The sequence below is a fragment of the Euprymna scolopes genome, chromosome 39 (assembly GCF_053919585.1).
Source record: "Euprymna scolopes isolate OS-2025 chromosome 39, ASM5391958v1, whole genome shotgun sequence".
Taxonomy (NCBI): domain Eukaryota; kingdom Metazoa; phylum Mollusca; class Cephalopoda; order Sepiida; family Sepiolidae; genus Euprymna; species Euprymna scolopes.
In genome coordinates, this window is record NC_136520.1 from 20,558,075 (window position 1) to 20,577,827 (window position 19,753).

Below are 19,753 nucleotides of genomic sequence, written 5' to 3' on the forward strand. Positions count from 1 at the left end.
ATGAAAAAAGTGCTATAATATTTTTTTAGGAACACTACAAAATATGATCATTTTGTATTTTATTTATTTACATAAAGTGTATATATATATATATATATATATATATATATATATATACTTTTATAATATACCACTTCAGAACAGAAACTCATTTTTATGCTTAGCTCAAAAAGCTTCAGTTCAAGCATACAATTGTTTAAGTTCTTTTACTGATATTTTAATATATAGTTCTCTGCATGTATGTTTTTTATTAGTCTCATACCAGTGGGGCATTCATCAGAGTATAAGAATATACATAAAAACAACAAAAGTCACATCGATCTAGAGATGATCCTTCTCACCGACAGTGAGATATTTTCATAATTTAGAATTGTATGCTTGTACAGAAAATAAAACTGAACTTTTTTTTTTTAGATGAGCATAAAAATGATTGTCTGTTTCTAGTGAAGCGGTAAAATATTAAAAGTATTTATAGCTCTAGTATTGCACTATTGAGCTATATGAATGAACTTTGTTATTAATATCTGTGTTTGAATACAAATTTGGAAAATATAATATAAATAATTATAATATATATATATATATATATATATATATATATATATATATATATATATATATATATATATATACACACACACACACACACCATTTGTTTCCCTAATGCATGCTAAAATATACCTAAGTTCTAGGGTTAAGTTAAGTTTGAAAAAGATTCTGTTTTAAAATATTCTAATTAGCCATAATTTATAATTAACTGAATAAGTCATTCCCATTTCTTAGCTATTTACTTGTCATCTCTGTTGATCAAGCCACTCTCAAATGGTTTTTAATGTCTTGGTGAACATTTCAAGAAAGAGTAACTCTCCTTTTCCCCAGTTTATTCTTACACACGATTATTGATATTTATTAGAGTGGTGCAAAAAATAATAGTTTTTTGACATATATCTGATAAAAAAAAAGGACATTATTTTTGCACCAACCTAATAGTAGTGTGATATTCGCTTGATATAGATAACATATTTATTTTCATTTTCACCATCAATTTCAGATCTGGAAAATTATTGTCTGGCCAACTTTTAAAAACTGTTAACCAATAATTTTTTATTTTTAATAAATTAATATACTTTTGAAATATTTTTAATAGATTAATATACTTTTGAAATAAATAAGATTAATATATGAGAGCTACTGTTTTAATTAAAATGTCAAAAATAATTAATTTAATTAATAAGTATGATGGGTATTTAAAAAATATTTCTGCTTCACCTGGACAATAGATCTCAAAAACTAGAACAATTAATCGTTTTAAATGTTTTTACTAATAAAATATGTTATGAACCAAACTTCCTGTGTCCGACAGATTGCTATGTGTGAATCTGATTTAAAAAATCTGACAAGATCGCTTCATTTGTTAAGACTTGAATTTTGAAGAAAAAATAGATTTGTTCAAAAACACAAAAAAATACTGTAAATAGAAATTGAGCCAGGAACTTTTAAATGCCTATTAATAAAGCAACCTTTAAGAACGTTTGTCTCTATTTTCCAAACTCTTCAAAAAGAGGGCACTTTTAAAAATTGTTTCACTCTAGGAAGTGTTCACCTTTTTTGACTGTAAACAGAACAGATACTACACACTAATAATAACCCAAAAATCAGACAACAACTGTGCTAGCTCGACCACTGCTGATTAATCATGTAGAACTAGGATCAAAGTATAGCACATGTTCTGTCCTTGCTCAGAGAAGTCTTTCTAGACTGAAACAATTTTTATTTTTGTTCCCAATCCAAGTTTTTATTTTTTGAGTTGTTTGGTTTACCCATATAAGAAGCTGATCTTGTGTCTAACTTTGCCCTTGTGAGGATGTAAGTGAATTTGAGCCTTTATTTTTATGTACTAACATATCAGTAATTATCAAAGTTAAAAGTCATTCCAAAATAAATGTTAATGAGATAAACAGACTGCCAGTTGAATGATGAAAAGGATTGAAAATAATGAATGGAATGAAAAAAATATAACTTATGAGGATGGTTTATTGCAGATGACCATGTTGTAGAAAGCAATCTTGTGACAACTTATTCTACAAATGGAAAGAAACTCTTAAAATGATGAAAATTCTGTTTGATGTTACATGAAGGAAGAAAAGAAATTCCTTACAATCTTGTGGCAGAATGTTCCAACTGCTTACTTTTCGTATCTGAAAGATAATTTTTAATTTTCTTTTTCAAGGTTTGCAAAAAGCGTCACTTGGGGATAAAACTGGAAATTCGTCTAAGAAAACTTCTTTTGTACCATTTTACAAAACAATTCTTGCGTATGAATTGGGTCATCAGTTAAATTGATGAATTTTAAAAGAATTTGGTATTTAATGCTTTAACAGTTTTTATACTTGAGATATTATTTCTTTATCTCCATTCATATTAAAACATTTTTATTAAAAAATTTTTTTTATGTTTTTCAGATTTTAAATAGATCAATTTCTTAAAGTAAAATGCATTTTAACATTATTCTGAAACAACTTTTGCTTTAGTGAAAAAAATCATATTAAATATAGCAAATTGACATGCGATGCTAAAACTAGAAGGGAGATAATTTGTTTTAAAATTAATGAAAAAAGATGAGTTTTTTATGTGGAGAAAAAGATGACACTTTAGATTGGAATAAACATATTTATAACTACTTTAGATTGGAATAAACATATTTATAACTACTTACAAAAAAACAAAAAAAAGAAACATCCAACCATTTTGTTTACCCACATAAAAAATGTGGGTAAACAAAATGGTTGGATGTTTTTTTTTTGTTTTTTTTTTTTACATATTCACCAAGCTGTTGAGTTGTAAATGGAACAAAATTTTGTAAAATCTTAGAAATTAAAAATAAAAAAAAGTAAGAATTGAACTTGTGCATGTCAATAAAAGCAATACTACCAGATCAGACTATGTAAATGGCAAAGTTAGAGACAAGTTTGGATTTTAATGGGGTAATATTCCCAAAAAGTCAACACTCGAAATTTGATGATTGAGAACAAATAGATACTTCACTTTGATCCTAGTCCAAACTTAGACTTTTAACTGCATTTTTAAAACTCAGATAGACAAACCTTCAGACTAGGATTAAAGCTGAGTATCTGTTCTGGCGTCAGTCACAACTGAGACAATTTTTATTTTTGTTCCCAAATCCAGAATGCCCCTGTTTGAGGTGTTCGATACCCCCCCCCTTTCTTAAAAACTGACCTCATGTTTAACTTTGCTTTCAAAGAAAGGAAGCAAATAATTAGTGACATTACAAATATCAGGACTTTTGAATAGGATCAAATATGTTACGTCTATGGAAAACTTTGGGATTTGTCACATGTGGCATCCTCATTCATGAAAGGATGCTGGTGAGACTATTTTTGTTTTTAATCCAGTGTGCCTCCTTTTTGTGGAAAAAAATCCACTTTGGAGGGAGACATGTCTAATAGGAAGATCTATTTGACACGTCTAAATATGAACAGAATCACTTCATGAAAGGAATGTACCTTGACCCCTTAAAATCTTTAACTAATTTGTCATTTAGAACTAATTAGAACTAATTATTACTTAGCACTTTTATCCATTATGTTACAGGTCTTGGTGATACTAAAAATACAATAATGACTTTTACTTGTTGGTCTTGGCTCAAAGAACGAAAGTAAGCTACGCCATGGATTAAAGGATTGCATAAGAAATTCTGTAGAGATTCTCGAGTTTGAAATAAAGATTCCCAAGTTCTACCAGCTGCATCTGAAGAAGGTCAGCTGAAACATTGTAAGAATAACATTCAAGATAAACACAGTAATCAGAAAATCCTTTTTTATTTTAATGCTAAAAAAAAGTACACATGCAGAGCACAACGCATAACTTTCTCCATAGTAACAGAAGTTAGAAGGAAGTCCAATCTGTTTGATGTCCAGTGAGCAAAAGAGGACAAATTATTGTCTTAATTAATGTGTTGCTAGAATGACTTTAATTTATAAAATGATTTATCAAAGGGAGGTAACTTTGTCTCCAACTTTTTCAAAGTTAAAGAACGATTTTAAAATATACACCACTCAAATAATACGGTTACCTTAATTTTCTGTGACCGGAAAAATGGCTGATCAATTTTTTAAATAATCCAATTTGAGGATAGAGCATAGTAGTAATAAAAAGTTGTTCCTTAACTGGAAAACAAGCTTAAAAAATCTTTTGCTTATAGCATTAAGTGGAACAAATCCTTGTGAGAGCATGCTAGTAAATTTTATTTCTAAACAAAAATAATTGAGTAAAACAAAACACTGAAAAAAACATACCTAAAAATAAAAAGCATTTTATTTCCTCTCCCCAAAAAATGAGAATTTAAAAATAAAAACACAAATTCCTTCACTTTGTTTGATGCTGGTTGATTTAACTACTGCCCCCCCCCCCCCTAATAACAATCCAATGTCATTTGGGATTTTGTAGAAAAGTAATATTTCAAAAAATGTATAAAAATTTAACAAATGATTTGTTTTAAATTTTTTTTCTCATTTTCAGAAAAGACTTTACTCATTTTCTCATTCAATAATTTATAAATTATTTTTAATTTTCTCATTTTTTTGTTTTCAGTTATTTTTCTATCAGATTTTCAGCACTACATAGTTTCACAAATTTAGAGAAACCATAAAGAACATGTTTACAAAACACCCAAATATGAAGACAGCAAAAGTTGTTTTGTGATGCTGTCGTGCAATTACAATGTGAAAAATAATGGAAACATGTAATGTTATCATGTAACGGTCATACCATTTTGTTTAAGCTATAAATTGATGTAGTCTACACCAATTCAAGCAATAATAAAGAAACACAATTTGACATTATCTAATCATCACTAATTTTTCTTTTTCCTAGTTGTTTTATATATAATCTAGTTAACATAAAAAAATTTTGTCAAGGTATTGTTTCCAAATTTATTGCACTCTCAGTCATGGAATCACTTGACATAATTAATATTTCAATTCAAAAAAAGTTATGGAAAAACTAATAGAACATTGTTTCTGTATCTTTTGATACCTTGCTGAATGTGCACTTTTTAAAAAGCTACTATTAGGTATGAAACCAAGCACTACACTAGCTTTATGTATAATTAGCCATTTGTGATTTTTTTCTGACCTTTTTTTGTGATTTTTTTTTATCATTTATTATTATTATGATTATTATTATGATTATTATTATTATTATTATTATTATGATTATTATGATAGTTAATGCCATGAAACGGTAGTAAATTTTTTAACTAAATGCAATTTATTGTCATTATTTATCATTATCATATGGGGATCGGTTAGATTTACTCTGTTGATTGTATTGAGCACTTTTTGATTCAGTATTAACATTTTAACTCTTCTATTTACAAGAGTTAAAAAATATATGCAATTGTTATCAAATGTTTTCATGGCAAATACTATTATGTCTCAACTGCATCCACTATTGCTGTTGCTAGACATGTATAGACCTCGTGCACATAGACGTTCAAAATGTTATGATTTCTAAATATGATGCATTATCTCTTGAAACTTTTGAGGAATTTGTTCAGTTTTGTCGAAAAGATGGTGCATCACCGTTTGTCAAACTTTGTTTGGATTATATATCATCAATGTCTTCGATTGTATTGCGTTATTTCACTTGCGAATGTTCAATGAAGTTCTTCAGTTGTGATAACGCAATCATTTCTATTGTTTAAATAATGAATTTTCCAGAAAAATTCACTCAGTTTTGGAGAATTGAAATTTATTATCTAACCAAATGGAGATTTGATATTTGTCTGAAGCCGAAACTAAACGATTATGATATTGTAACATCTTTTAATGCTCTGTTTAGTTTGCTATTTCAAACTAATGTAGACTATCTTTCAATGCAAATTCAAGGAGAGAAATAGTGTAGTATCCGTTCTGTTGTCATGGTACCATCTTTGTAGGCATTAGCTTCTCCTTTGGGATAGGGGTAATATAGTATGTATTCGTTTGTCATGTTATGCTAGCAAAAAAAATGGAAGCAAAGGCAGTATATATTTACTAGTATATACTATATATTCTATGAGAATATATAGTATATGCTATATATTCTCGTAGAATATATAGTATATATTATATATTCTCGTAGAATATATAGTATATACTATATATTCTCATAGAATATATAGTATATACTAGATATTCTCGTAGAATATATAGTATATACTATATATTCTCGTAGAATATATAGTATATACTATATATTCTTGTAGAATATATAGTATATACTATATATTCTACGAGAATATATAATATATACTATATATTCTCATAGAATATATAGTATATGCTAGATATTCTCGTAGAATATATAGTATATATTATATATTCTCGTAGAATATATAGTATATATTATATATTCTCGTAGAATATATAGTATATATTATATATTCTCGTGGAATATATAGTATATACTAAATATTCTCATAGAATATTTCATAACTATTCCATTGTTGGTGCATGTCTTTTCCATTTGAAATTGGTTTTACATTAATATTCTGGATATCTCAAATGTCTTATCTTTAAAAAAAAAAATTCTAAATAGAAAAAATACAAAATGCTTTCAAAATTTCAAGTGAAATCTTTTGCCAAATCTTAAAAACATCTAAAATGTACATGAGAAAAAAAGTGTATAAAAAATAAATTGTAGATGAACAGGCATGTACCTGCACTATATGTCACCTACCATGTAGATACAAATGTTGTGTAAGGTTTGAAAAAAAAAATTCTGTGAATTTTCTATGGAAATAATTAATGGAGAATTTTTTAGGTAATTTTCAACTTTAAGGTAAACTTAGATTGATACCAAAGATATTAAAATTTAGTTCTGGATGATTTACAGATGAATTGTGCAAAACTGTTCCTTTTAATGTAAAACATACTTTCTCTACTTGACTTATGACCAGCATTTACTTAAAGTTGAAACAATTTATGGGACTTTTTGTCTTTTATGGAACTGCATCAAGGTTGCATAACAATATCCACATCAAACATTGAAAAAGCGAAAAAAAAATTTTTTTTTTCGCTTTTTCATGGTAATTGATTGTAAATGCCCCCCTCCCTTGAAAAAAAAAACAACAAACAAAAAAAGAACTTTAAAACTAACAAGGCACTTTGCCACTTCCTCCAAAAACGAGAAGTGAAAAAATACACCCACATTGAAATACATGAATTTCCTCATTTTTATCTGATGCTGCTTAACTATTTTTACCATCACTCAACTAAAATGTTTTTATAAGAATCTAATGTTTTCGTATTTATTACTATCACTTAGTATTACTTGTTATTTATTGCTATCACTTAGTATTACTTGTTATTCAGTAGAAAAGTAATATTTCAAGTTTTAGTCAAAGCAAACAAATAATTTGTTTTTTGTATTAAATTATTTGAACTAATATTTTCACCTTGGTTATTATTTTCACGTTTCAGCTGATATAACCTACCTTTTTTAAGTGCATCTTTTCAATGTGAGGAATCTTTGTTTAACTGAGGAACCTACATAGAATCTTTTATTTACTCATAAACTATTGGTTCTAAGTCTTCTGAGGATTGCAGGGTCACTCTTTTAAATTTTAAAATTTAAACCAATGTATGATGTCCACGACTCTGCTGCTCTGCGACTTAATATGTGATATTTAGTATCTGGAGAGATGTCAACAACTGACTACTAGAATGGTGCAGGGACTAACACTATAAAAACCGACTCGAAAAGTTTAACATTTTCTTTCTTGAAGTGGCAACGTTTATGCTGTGATCTCATTTTGGCTACAATTTCCTTTGTAAAAATTATCTCTCTTAAGACTTATGATTCACACGTCCAACAGGAAGATGTCTATGCCACCATCACCAGAAATTGTTTTACTGTTATTTTCAATTGAACAAGAGATGAGCTGCTTTTGCAATCATGATCCCTGGACCTTGGAATGGACTCTGAAGAGATATCATAAATTTGACACACCATTCCTTACATTGTAACTAAAGCATGGTTTTATATTTTGTCAAATTTATTGCATTGAATTGAACATAAAATTGCTTTCCAATCATCACTAACAGAATGAGAACAATCAAACCGTAGGATTAAAAAATTACATTTGAAATTCTGTGTTTTGAGCTAGACATAAAGATTTCCAAGTTTGAAAAGATGCATTTGGAAAAGTTCTGAAATGACATTGGTCGAAATGTGAATCCAACAACCAAGATGAGAACATGTCCACTTAATCTACATGAGTTTATGGGATGATTGATTGGAAATTTTTTTGACAGCATCCCATTACTTAGCAAATATGCTTCCTCCATATAATATAAGTACATATACAAATATATATATATATATATATATATATATATATATATATATATATATATATATATATATATATATATATATATATATATTAGACATTAAGAGGAGATAGATATATATAAATACCTGGGTTCTAGCTTTATCATAAAAAAGTGTATGTGAACAGGTATTATATATATATATATATATTATATATATATATATTATATATATATATATATATATTATATATATATATATTATATATATATATATATATATTATATATATATATATTATATATATATATATATATATATTATATATATATATATATATATATATATATATATATATATATATATATATATATATATATATATATATATATATATATATATATATATATAATTTAGGATATGAATTATGACGTATTTCTTATTAAGTATACAAGTTCCAAAAATTCAAGTTCAACCAAGTTTTTAGGTCACATATTTCTGAAACAAATTTATTCTCTTCATCATGAACAATTAGAAGGTGAATCATTCACATTTTGCTATTTAATCCAGATTGACAACTGGATCCGTAATAGGATCACAATTATATTTTAAAAAATGTAAGATAGATTTCTATCTTTGAATATAATTTTTTTTTTTTAGCTAACCATTCAAAAAATAATAAAAACTACTAATTTAGTAATTTTTAATATAGTTGAAAACTGTTTTAATGCAAATGTTGAACAGGACTAATAGAAAAATATTGATGATTCACCTTTCTATATGTGATGATGAGGAGGAGGAGATTTAATAAATTTTCACTGTAAATTTGGTTGAGGTCAAACTTTTGGAACCTTAATAAGGAAGATGTTTTAATTTTGTATCTTTAAACTTTGTTATGCATGACTTCCTATCCATTGGGCTGAGTTATATCTGCAGATTTACTTCACTTTTCATCTGTGACGTGTTCTTTGCTTGTCTTGTGATGATACGCATACATACTACGCATATATATATATTTTTCTTTTTTAAATATAATTTTACTGACATGTGTTTCGTCGTCTATGACTCATCAGAGTGGCTGAATCTAGCAAGATTCGAAATCAAGACTCAATGGTAAGAAGCCTAAACCCTTACTCCTCGTCCACCTCACTGACTGTTCGGATATATCGCGATTTACATATAGGTTATTTGTTTTTGTGATACATCTTGAATGAATTCAATTATTTATGAAAGTGCATTTTTACCTAAATATATATATATATATATAATGTAAGGTTAGTGAAAGACAATCCCAGCAGAGTGCTTAAAAAAAAAATTCAAAAATAAAAGAATATTTATATAAGTATTCATGTATATCAACACAACATTGGTATTGTCGGTTTCAAATCTGACAAAAAGGCAGAGCATGTGACTCTCTTTTGTGGACTTTCCTCTTTGAAAAAGCAATAGACCACACTGGAGGTTGAGGAGAGTCCACAAAAGAGTCACATGCTATTCCTGTTTGTTGAATTTGAAACCAACGGTACCAATGTTGTACTAATATTCTGTAATACATTTAGAAATAATATATTTCATTAATATTATTTCCATAATCATGTTTTGCCTCACTTAGATTCCTCATTGTGACTGATCCACACAAATTGGACCTCGACCTCAGTTGCTATTGAGTGTTAAATGTCCGCCTTCACCTGATCAACAACAACTGCAGGAATAAGAAGTTAATGGCTTTATAATATATTGTCTAAGGCTTGGATGTCTTCAAGTCCAACATAAACAAATCCTGATGAACCGCCCTCTTAAATAAGACACTTTATCAAATCTCCAATACTAACAATTACTACGATACTATCCCATTGATTATTGTACACGCCAATAATCCTTATCCTCGAGTGGTTTCCGGGCCTTGATAAGTGGTGACCTCCATGGAAAAAAAAAAAAAAAAGAAGTTCAATTTTCAGAGAACTTTGCTTTATAGCTTGATAGGGACTTCATCTTTTTCATCAGAGTTCTCGCCATTGAAAGGAGTTGATATTTTTATTTAATTAATATTTATATAAACATTCATGCATTTTTCATCTTCATTAAAACGCATCAGTGTGACTATATATAGCTGACACAGTAGCCACAAAATTTGAACCTCAGACTTCAGTCACTATATATATATATGTGTGTGTGTGTGTTTTAATTGACCAAACTATAGTTCATGAATGTTAACATTTAACAATGGAGAATATATGACATAAACATGTTAAATTCCAATAACAAAGCAATTCAGTATAACTTGATAATTGCTTTGTACACAAAGAATTATGAATAAACATGTAATTATCAGGATTTTTTGTTTATGCTGCTCATCACCCGAAAAGCCAAAAAAATGTACCAAACACTTTCACATGTATTTCACACAGTATCCAATCACCTAGAGAAAAAAATCTCTTTATAGTTAATCAGTTCTTTTGATTTTACAACAATGTAAATTCAAAATGGCCGATTGGACTATGAAGAAATCTTTATTTTTTTTTACTCGAGAGTTTTCTTTTCGGATATTTTAGTTTTCTAATGCATGAATGAAAGGTAGTTGTATGTTTGTTTTCAGTTATTTATGCATGAAACAATTGTCAAGTTACATTGAATTGCTTTGAATTTTAGCAAGAAAAAAATGAATAGACATGTTTGTTGGCATTTAACATATGATTGTTTACTTCTCATATCAAATGGCATATTTCTGGAGAACCCAATGTGTATGCATTACTAAACAGATATTTCTGAATAATGGCTGAATAAACTCCACCTACAATTTTAACTCAATCTATAATTTTGTTTTGGCCTCACTGACCTCATCTTGGTCTGGTGAAAGTTATAATTTTTTTAATTTATTACACGAAACTCATGATCAGAGGAAACATGCAAAAGTAACAGATTTTATTTTGTCTGTGAAATTATAACTTAGAAATACCTGAAAAAGAAAATGCAATTATAACTTAGAAATACCTGAAAAAGAAAATGCAATTATAACTTAGAAATACCTGAAAAAGAAAATGCAATTATAACTTAGAAATACCTGAAAAAGAAAATGCAATTATAACTTAGAAATACCTGAAAAAGAAAATGCAATTATAACTTAGAAATACCTGAAAAAGAAAATGCAATTATAACTTAGAAATACCTGAAAAAGAAAATGCAATTATAACTTAGAAATACCTGAAAAAGAAAATGCAATTATAACTTAGAAATACCTGAAAAAGAAAATGCAATTATAACTTAGAAATACCGGAAAAAGAAAATGCAATTATAACTTAGAAATACCTGAAAAAGAAAATGCAATTATAACTTAGAAATACCTGAAAAAGAAAATGCAATTATAACTTAGAAATACCGGAAAAAGAAAATGCAATTATAACTTAGAAATACCGGAAAAAGAAAATGCAATTATAACTTAGAAATACCTGAAAAAGAAAATGCAATTCTAACTTAGAAATACCTGAAAAAGAAAATGCAATTATAACTTAGAAATACCTGAAAAAGAAAATGCAATTATAACTTAGAAATACCTGAAAAAGAAAATGCAATTATAACTTAGAAATACCTGAAAAAGAAAATGCAATTATAACTAAGAAATACCTGAAAAAGAAAATGCAATTATAACTTAGAAATACCTGAAAAAGAAAATGCAATTATAACTTAGAAATACCTGAAAAAGAAAATGCAATTATAACTTAGAAATACCTGAAAAAGAAAATGCAATTATAACTTAGAAATACCGGAAAAAGAAAATGCAATTATAACTTAGAAATACCTGAAAAAGAAAATGCAATTATAACTTAGAAATACCTGAAAAAGAAAATGCAATTATAACTTAGAAATACCGGAAAAAGAAAATGCAATTATAACTTAGAAATACCGGAAAAAGAAAATGCAATTATAACTTAGAAATACCTGAAAAAGAAAATGCAATTATAACTTAGAAATACCGGAAAAAGAAAATGCAATTATAACTTAGAAATACCGGAAAAAGAAAATGCAATTATAACTTAAAAATACCGGAAAAAGAAAATGCAATTATAACTTAGAAATACCGGAAAAAGAAAATGCAATTATAACTTAGAAATACCTGAAAAAGAAAATGCAATTATAACTTAGAAATACCTGAAAAAGAAAATGCAATTATAACTTAGAAATACCGGAAAAAGAAAATGCAATTATAACTTAGAAATACCGGAAAAAGAAAATGCAATTATAACTTAGAAATACCGGAAAAAGAAAATGCAATTATAACTTAGAAATACCTGAAAAAGAAAATGCAATTATAACTTAGAAATACCGGAAAAAGAAAATGCAATTATAACTTAGAAATACCGGAAAAAGAAAATGCAATTATAACTTAGAAATACCGGAAAAAGAAAATGCAATTATAACTTAGAAATACCTGAAAAAGAAAATGCAATTATAACTTAGAAATACCGGAAAAAGAAAATGCAATTCTAACTTAGAAATACCTGAAAAAGAAAATGCAATTATAACTTAGAAATACCGGAAAAAGAAAATGCAATTCTAACTTAGAAATACCTGAAAAAGAAAATGCAATTATAACTTAGAAATACCGGAAAAAGAAAATGCAATTATAACTTAGAAATACCTGAAAAAGAAAATGCAATTATAACTTAGAAATACCGGAAAAAGAAAATGCAATTCTAACTTAGAAATACCTGAAAAAGAAAATGCAATTCTAACTTAGAAATACCGGAAAAAGAAAATGCAATTCTAACTTAGAAATACCTGAAAAAGAAAATGCAATTATAACTTAGAAATACCTGAAAAAGAAAATGCAATTCTAACTTAGAAATACCTGAAAAAGAAAATGCAATTATAACTTAGAAATACCTGAAAAAGAAAATGCAATTCTAACTTAGAAATACCTGAAAAAGAAAATGCAATTATAACTTAGAAATACCTGAAAAAGAAAATGCAATTCTAACTTAGAAATACCTGAAAAAGAAAATGCAATTATAACTTAGAAATACCTGAAAAAGAAAATGCAATTATAACTTAGAAATACCTGAAAAAGAAAATGCAATTATAACTTAGAAATACCTGAAAAAGAAAATGCAATTATAACTAAGAAATACCTGAAAAAGAAAATGCAATTATAACTTAGAAATACCTGAAAAAGAAAATGCAATTATAACTTAGAAATACCTGAAAAAGAAAATGGATCTATTATATAAAGGAAGGTTGTGTGGGCGATGCGCATGTCCAGTAAAAAGTAATAAACTCCACAAGACACCTGTATAACACTGATATATTTTTTGGCTTTGGACAAAATATAGGCACATTTTATTTTTAATATTCATTGTTTTGCAGGATTATCATATATATATATATATATATATATATATATATATATATATATATATATAAGTGAACATGTCTGTGTATCTGTCTGTCTATATGTGTACATTTCCTTACGCAATAACTCTGTCAATTTTAAGTCTACAGACTCGAAATTTGATATACAGGCTACTGAGATTTGGGAAAATCGAGGTGATCGGTTTTCGGCCAGAAATTTGGAAATTTATGGGTCAAAGTTCAACGATTTCACCTTTGAGAACTCTTCCGACAATTTTGGGTCTAAACACTTGAAATTTTAGATATAGGTTCCTTGGGCATGGATCTAACTTAATAACTTGAGTTGAACCCAAAACAATAAATTTTAAGGGGGTCATAATAGGGATCAAAGTTTAAAAAAAAAAAATGACCGTTTTTTTTTGTTTTTTTTTGCTCAGCATACACCTCACACCCTGGCAACATCGGGCACCCATGCTAATATATATATATATAGAGAGAGAGAGAAGGATAAAAGAAAGCTCAAGTGAGAAAAAATTTTTAGGAGAAAGATATTACACAGATTTTAACACTTCTAGTTTGTGGCCATGAACCCGAGCAATACTTGGTAGCCATGCTGCTCAGAAATAAAATATGTTAAACTTGAGAGTCTGTTTCATTTTACTATAAATGTAATGTAAAATTATTACATAATTCTTGATCACCTAGTGTAGGATAGTAATTGAATAGTTTCTGGTCAGGAAGTAGATGATCATTTTGTGTTATATATAATAATGTGAACTTGTTCTAATACTTTCTTTGTATTTTTTTTTTCTTTTTGATTTTCCAGTTATTTCCATAATATTCATGTAATTGCACAGAAAATTTGTTTTTCTGTTTACAGCGTGGGGGTAAAGGGTAAAATTTTAACAAAAATGTTTTTCTCATATAAACAATATCAGTTTATCACCGTCAGTTTAGTTTCCCTGTGTAAGAGTAATTTACAAAAAACAAAAACATTGCAATAATACCATTCTCCCTTTTGGATAATCTTGCATCATAAAAAAGAAAAATAGAACATATGATGCCTTAAAAAATGAAATGATTTGTGAAATAAAAATGTGAAAATTACTGTTTTGTTTTTTTTTAACTTTGTTTTTAATGAATAATTTTGTTTTTTTAACGATTTTTGTTAATCATTTTGATAAAAAAAAAACATGTTTACAAAACACCATTGGCTTTTTGCTAATTAATTGTTGAGATTTTATTAATAATTTCATTTGATTATTAAACATTATTTTATTAAATATTATTTTATTAAAAATTTCATTTGATTACTAGACATTATTTTATTAAATGTTATTTTATTAAAAATTTCATCTGATTACTTAACATTATTTTATTAAATATTTCATTTGATTACTAAACCTTATTTTATTAAATATTATTTTATCAAAAATTTCATTCGATAACTAAACATTATTTTATGAAATATCATTTTATTAAAAATTTTATTTGATAACAACCTTATTTTATTAAATATTATTTTATTAAAAATTTCATTGATTACTAAACATTATTTTATTAAATATTATTTTATTAAAAATTCCATTTGATGACTAAACATTATTTTATTAAATATTATTTTATTAAAAATTTCATTGATTACTAAACATTATTTTATTAAAAATTCCATTTGATGACTAAACATTATTTTATTAAATATTATTTTATTAAAAATTTCATTGATTACTAAACATTATTTTATTAAATATTTCATTTGATTACTAAACATTATTTTATTAAATATTATTTTATTAAAAATTCCATTTGATTACTAAACATTATTTTATTAAATATTATTTTATTAAAAATTTCATTTGATTACTAAACATTATTTTATTAAAAATTTCATTTGATTACTAAACATTATTTTATTAAAAATTTCATTTGATTACTAAACATTATTTTATTAAAAATTTTATTTGATTACTAAACATTATTTTATTAAATATTTCATTTGATTACTAAACATTATTTTATTAAAAATTTTATTTGATTACTAAACATTATTTTATTAAAAATTTTATTTGATTACTAAACATTATTTTATTAAAAATTTTATTTGATTACTAAACATTATTTTATTAAAAATTTCATTTGATTACTAAACATTATTTTATTAAAATTTTCATTTGATTACTAAACATTATTTTATTAAAAATTTCATTTGATTACTAAACATTATTTTATTAAAAATTTCATTTGATTACTAAACATTATTTTATTAAAAATTTTATTTGATTACTAAACATTATTTTATTAAAAATTCCATTTGATTACTAAACATTATTTTATTAAAAAATTTCATTTGATTACTAAACATTATTTTATTAAAAATTTCATTGATTACTAAACATTATTTTATTAAAAATTTCATTTGATTACTAAACATTATTTTATTAAAAATTTCATTGATTACTAAACATTATTTTATTAAATATTTCATTTGATTACTAAACATTATTTTATTAAATATTTCATTTGATTACTAAACATTATTTTATTAAAAATTTTATTTGATTACTGAACATTATTTTATTAAAAATTCCATTTGATTACTAAACATTATTTTATTAAATATTTCATTTGATTACTAAACATTATTTTATTACAAATTTTATTTGATTACTAAACATTATTTTATTAAAAATTCCATTTGATTACTAAACATTATTTTATTAAATATTATTTTATTAAAAATTTCATGGATTACTAAACATTATTTTATTAAAAATTTTATTTGATTACTAAACATTATTTTATTAAAAATTTCATTTGATTACTAAACATTATTTTATTAAAAATTCCATTTGATTACTAAACATTATTTTATTAAATATTTCATTTGATTACTAAACATTATTTTATTAAAAAATTTCATTTGATTACTAAACATTATTTTATTAAAAATTTCATTTGATTACTAAACATTATTTTATTAAAAATTCCATTTGATTACTAAACATTATTTTATTAAAAATTTCATTTGATTACTAAACATTATTTTATTAAAAATTTCATTTGATTACTAAACATTATTTTATTAAAAATTCCATTTGATGACTAAACATTATTTTATTAAATATTATTTTATTAAAAATTCCATTTGATTACTAAACATTATTTTATTAAATATTATTTTATAAAAAAATTCATTGATTACTCAACATTATTTTATTAAATATTATTTTATTAAAAATTTCATTTGATGACTAAACATTATTTTATTAAAAATTTTATTTGATTACTAAACATTATTTTATTAAAAATTTTATTTGATTACTAAACATTATTTTATTAAAAATTCCATTTGATTACTAAACATTATTTTATTAAATATTTCATTGATTACTAAACATTATTTTAAATATTATTTTATCAAAAATTTTATTTGATTACTAAACATTATTTTATTAAATATTATTTTAGTAAAAAGTTCATTTTATTGTTAAACATTATTTTATTAAATATTATTTTATTAAAAATTTCATTTGTTTAATTAAATACTATTTCATTAGAAATTTGATTTGTTTACATTATTTTATTAAAAATTTTATTGATTACGAAACATTTTATTAAATATTATTTTATTACAAATTTCATTCGATAACTAAACATTATTTTATGAAATATTATTAAATTAAAAATTTCTATTTGATTACTGTTATACCAGCCTTCCTTGAACAGAGGAATTTACACCGATTAGCACTATGAATAGTGCTAGTAATTCCAAATTCAACTGCTAGCCGAGTGCCCAGCAGATCTTTCCTATCTTTGTACATTATTGTTAATACACTTGTTCCTTTACCTAACCTCAACTTGATTTTTCTTATTTTCACTATTGTTCCACGACACAACAATTACTAAACATTATTTTATTAAATATTATTTTATTAAAAATTTCATTTGTTTATTAAACATTATTTTATTAAATATTGTTTTATGAAAAATATCATTGATTACTAAACATTATTTTATTAAAAATTTCATTTGATTACTAAACATTATTTTATTAAAAATTTCATTTGATTACTAAACATTATTTTATTAAAAATTCCATTTGATTACTAAACATTATTTTATTAAAAATTCCATTTGATTACTAAACATTATTTTATTAAATATTTCATTTGATTACTAAACATTATTTTATTAAAAATTTCATTTGATTACTAAACATTATTTTTTAAATATTTCATTTGATTACTAAACATTATTTTATTAAAAATTCCATTTGATTACTAAACATTATTTTATTAAATATTTCATTTGATTACTAAACATTATTTTATTAAATATTTCATTTGATTACTAAACATTATTTTATTAAAAATTCCATTTGATTACTAAACATTATTTTATTAAATATTTCATTTGATTACTAAACATTATTTTATTAAATATTTCATTTGATTACTAAACATTATTTTATTAAATATTCCATTTGATTACTAAACATTATTTTATTAAAAATTTCATTGATTACTAAACATTATTTTATTAAAAATTTTATTTGATTACTAAACATTATTTTATTAAAAATTCCATTTGATTACTAAACATTATTTTATTAAAAATTTCATTTGATTACTAAACATTATTTTATTAAAAATTTCATTTGATTACTAAACATTATTTTATTAAAAATTCCATTTGATGACTAAACATTATTTTATTAAATATTATTTTATTAAAAATTCCATTTGATTACTAAACATTATTTTATTAAATATTATTTTATAAAAAATTTCATTGATTACTAAACATTATTTTATTAAATATTATTTTATTAAAAATTTCATTTGATGACTAAACATTATTTTATTAAAAATTTTATTTGATTACTAAACATTATTTTATTAAAAATTTTATTTGATTACTAAACATTATTTTATTAAAAATTCCATTTGATTACTAAACATTATTTTATTAAATATTTCATTGATTACTAAACATTATTTTAAATATTATTTTATCAAAAATTTTATTTGATTACTAAACATTATTTTATTAAATATTATTTTAGTAAAAAGTTCATTTTATTGTTAAACATTATTTTATTAAATATTATTTTATTAAAAATTTCATTTGTTTAATTAAATACTATTTCATTAGAAATTTGATTTGTTTACATTATTTTATTAAAAATTTTATTGATTACGAAACATTTTATTAAATATTATTTTATTACAAATTTCATTCGATAACTAAACATTATTTTATGAAATATTATTAAATTAAAAATTTCTATTTGATTACTGTTATACCAGCCTTCCTTGAACAGAGGAATTTACACCGATTAGCACTATGAATAGTGCTAGTAATTCCAAATTCAACTGCTAGCCGAGTGCCCAGCAGATCTTTCCTATCTTTGTACATTATTGTTAATACACTTGTTCCTTTACCTAACCTCAACTTGATTTTTCTTATTTTCACTATTGTTCCACGACACAACAATTACTAAACATTATTTTATTAAATATTATTTTATTACAAATTTCATTTGTTTATTAAACATTATTTTATTAAATATTGTTTTATGAAAAATTTCATTTGAAAACTGAACATTATTTTATGAAATATTATTTTAAAAATTTCATTTGATTTATTTTATTAAAAGTTTCATTTGATTACAAAACATTATTTCAATAAATATTGTTTTATTAAAATGTTCATTTCATTACTAAACATTATTTTATGAAATTTTATTTTATTAAAAATTTCATTTGGTCAAATATCAATTCCGCAGTAGAGTTTGTTTTGGTTTAGTTTCAGTAGTCACGCATCACACGCGAATTCTAAATGAATATTTTTGTTTTCTGAAATTCTAAATGAATTTGTTTTAATTTTAATTTAAGTGTAATGCAAGTGATATCCCAATATCGTTGTGTTGTAATAATAAATATTAAAGAATGAATTCTTTGTGTAAAAATAAATGTTGAGTTGAAAGCATTAATAAATAAATGTCATAGTTAGGTTTCATGGTTAGAGTCTTTAAAACTGAAAGTAAGAAGCAGTTAGTCCCACAGGTT

General features: G+C 24.1%; 1 long non-coding RNA gene across 1 annotated transcript in view; it reads left to right on the forward strand.

The window, feature by feature from the left end:
• The window catches only part of LOC145263672 (uncharacterized), a 7,414-nt gene extending 266 nt beyond the window's left edge, over positions 1 to 7,148 (forward strand). Inside the window, exon 2 of the long non-coding RNA XR_013864587.1 lies at positions 4,612 to 7,148. This is a non-coding gene — a long non-coding RNA (uncharacterized LOC145263672). The remainder of the gene's footprint in view (positions 1 to 4,611) is intronic.
• Positions 7,149 to 19,753: the final 12,605 nt, after the last annotated feature.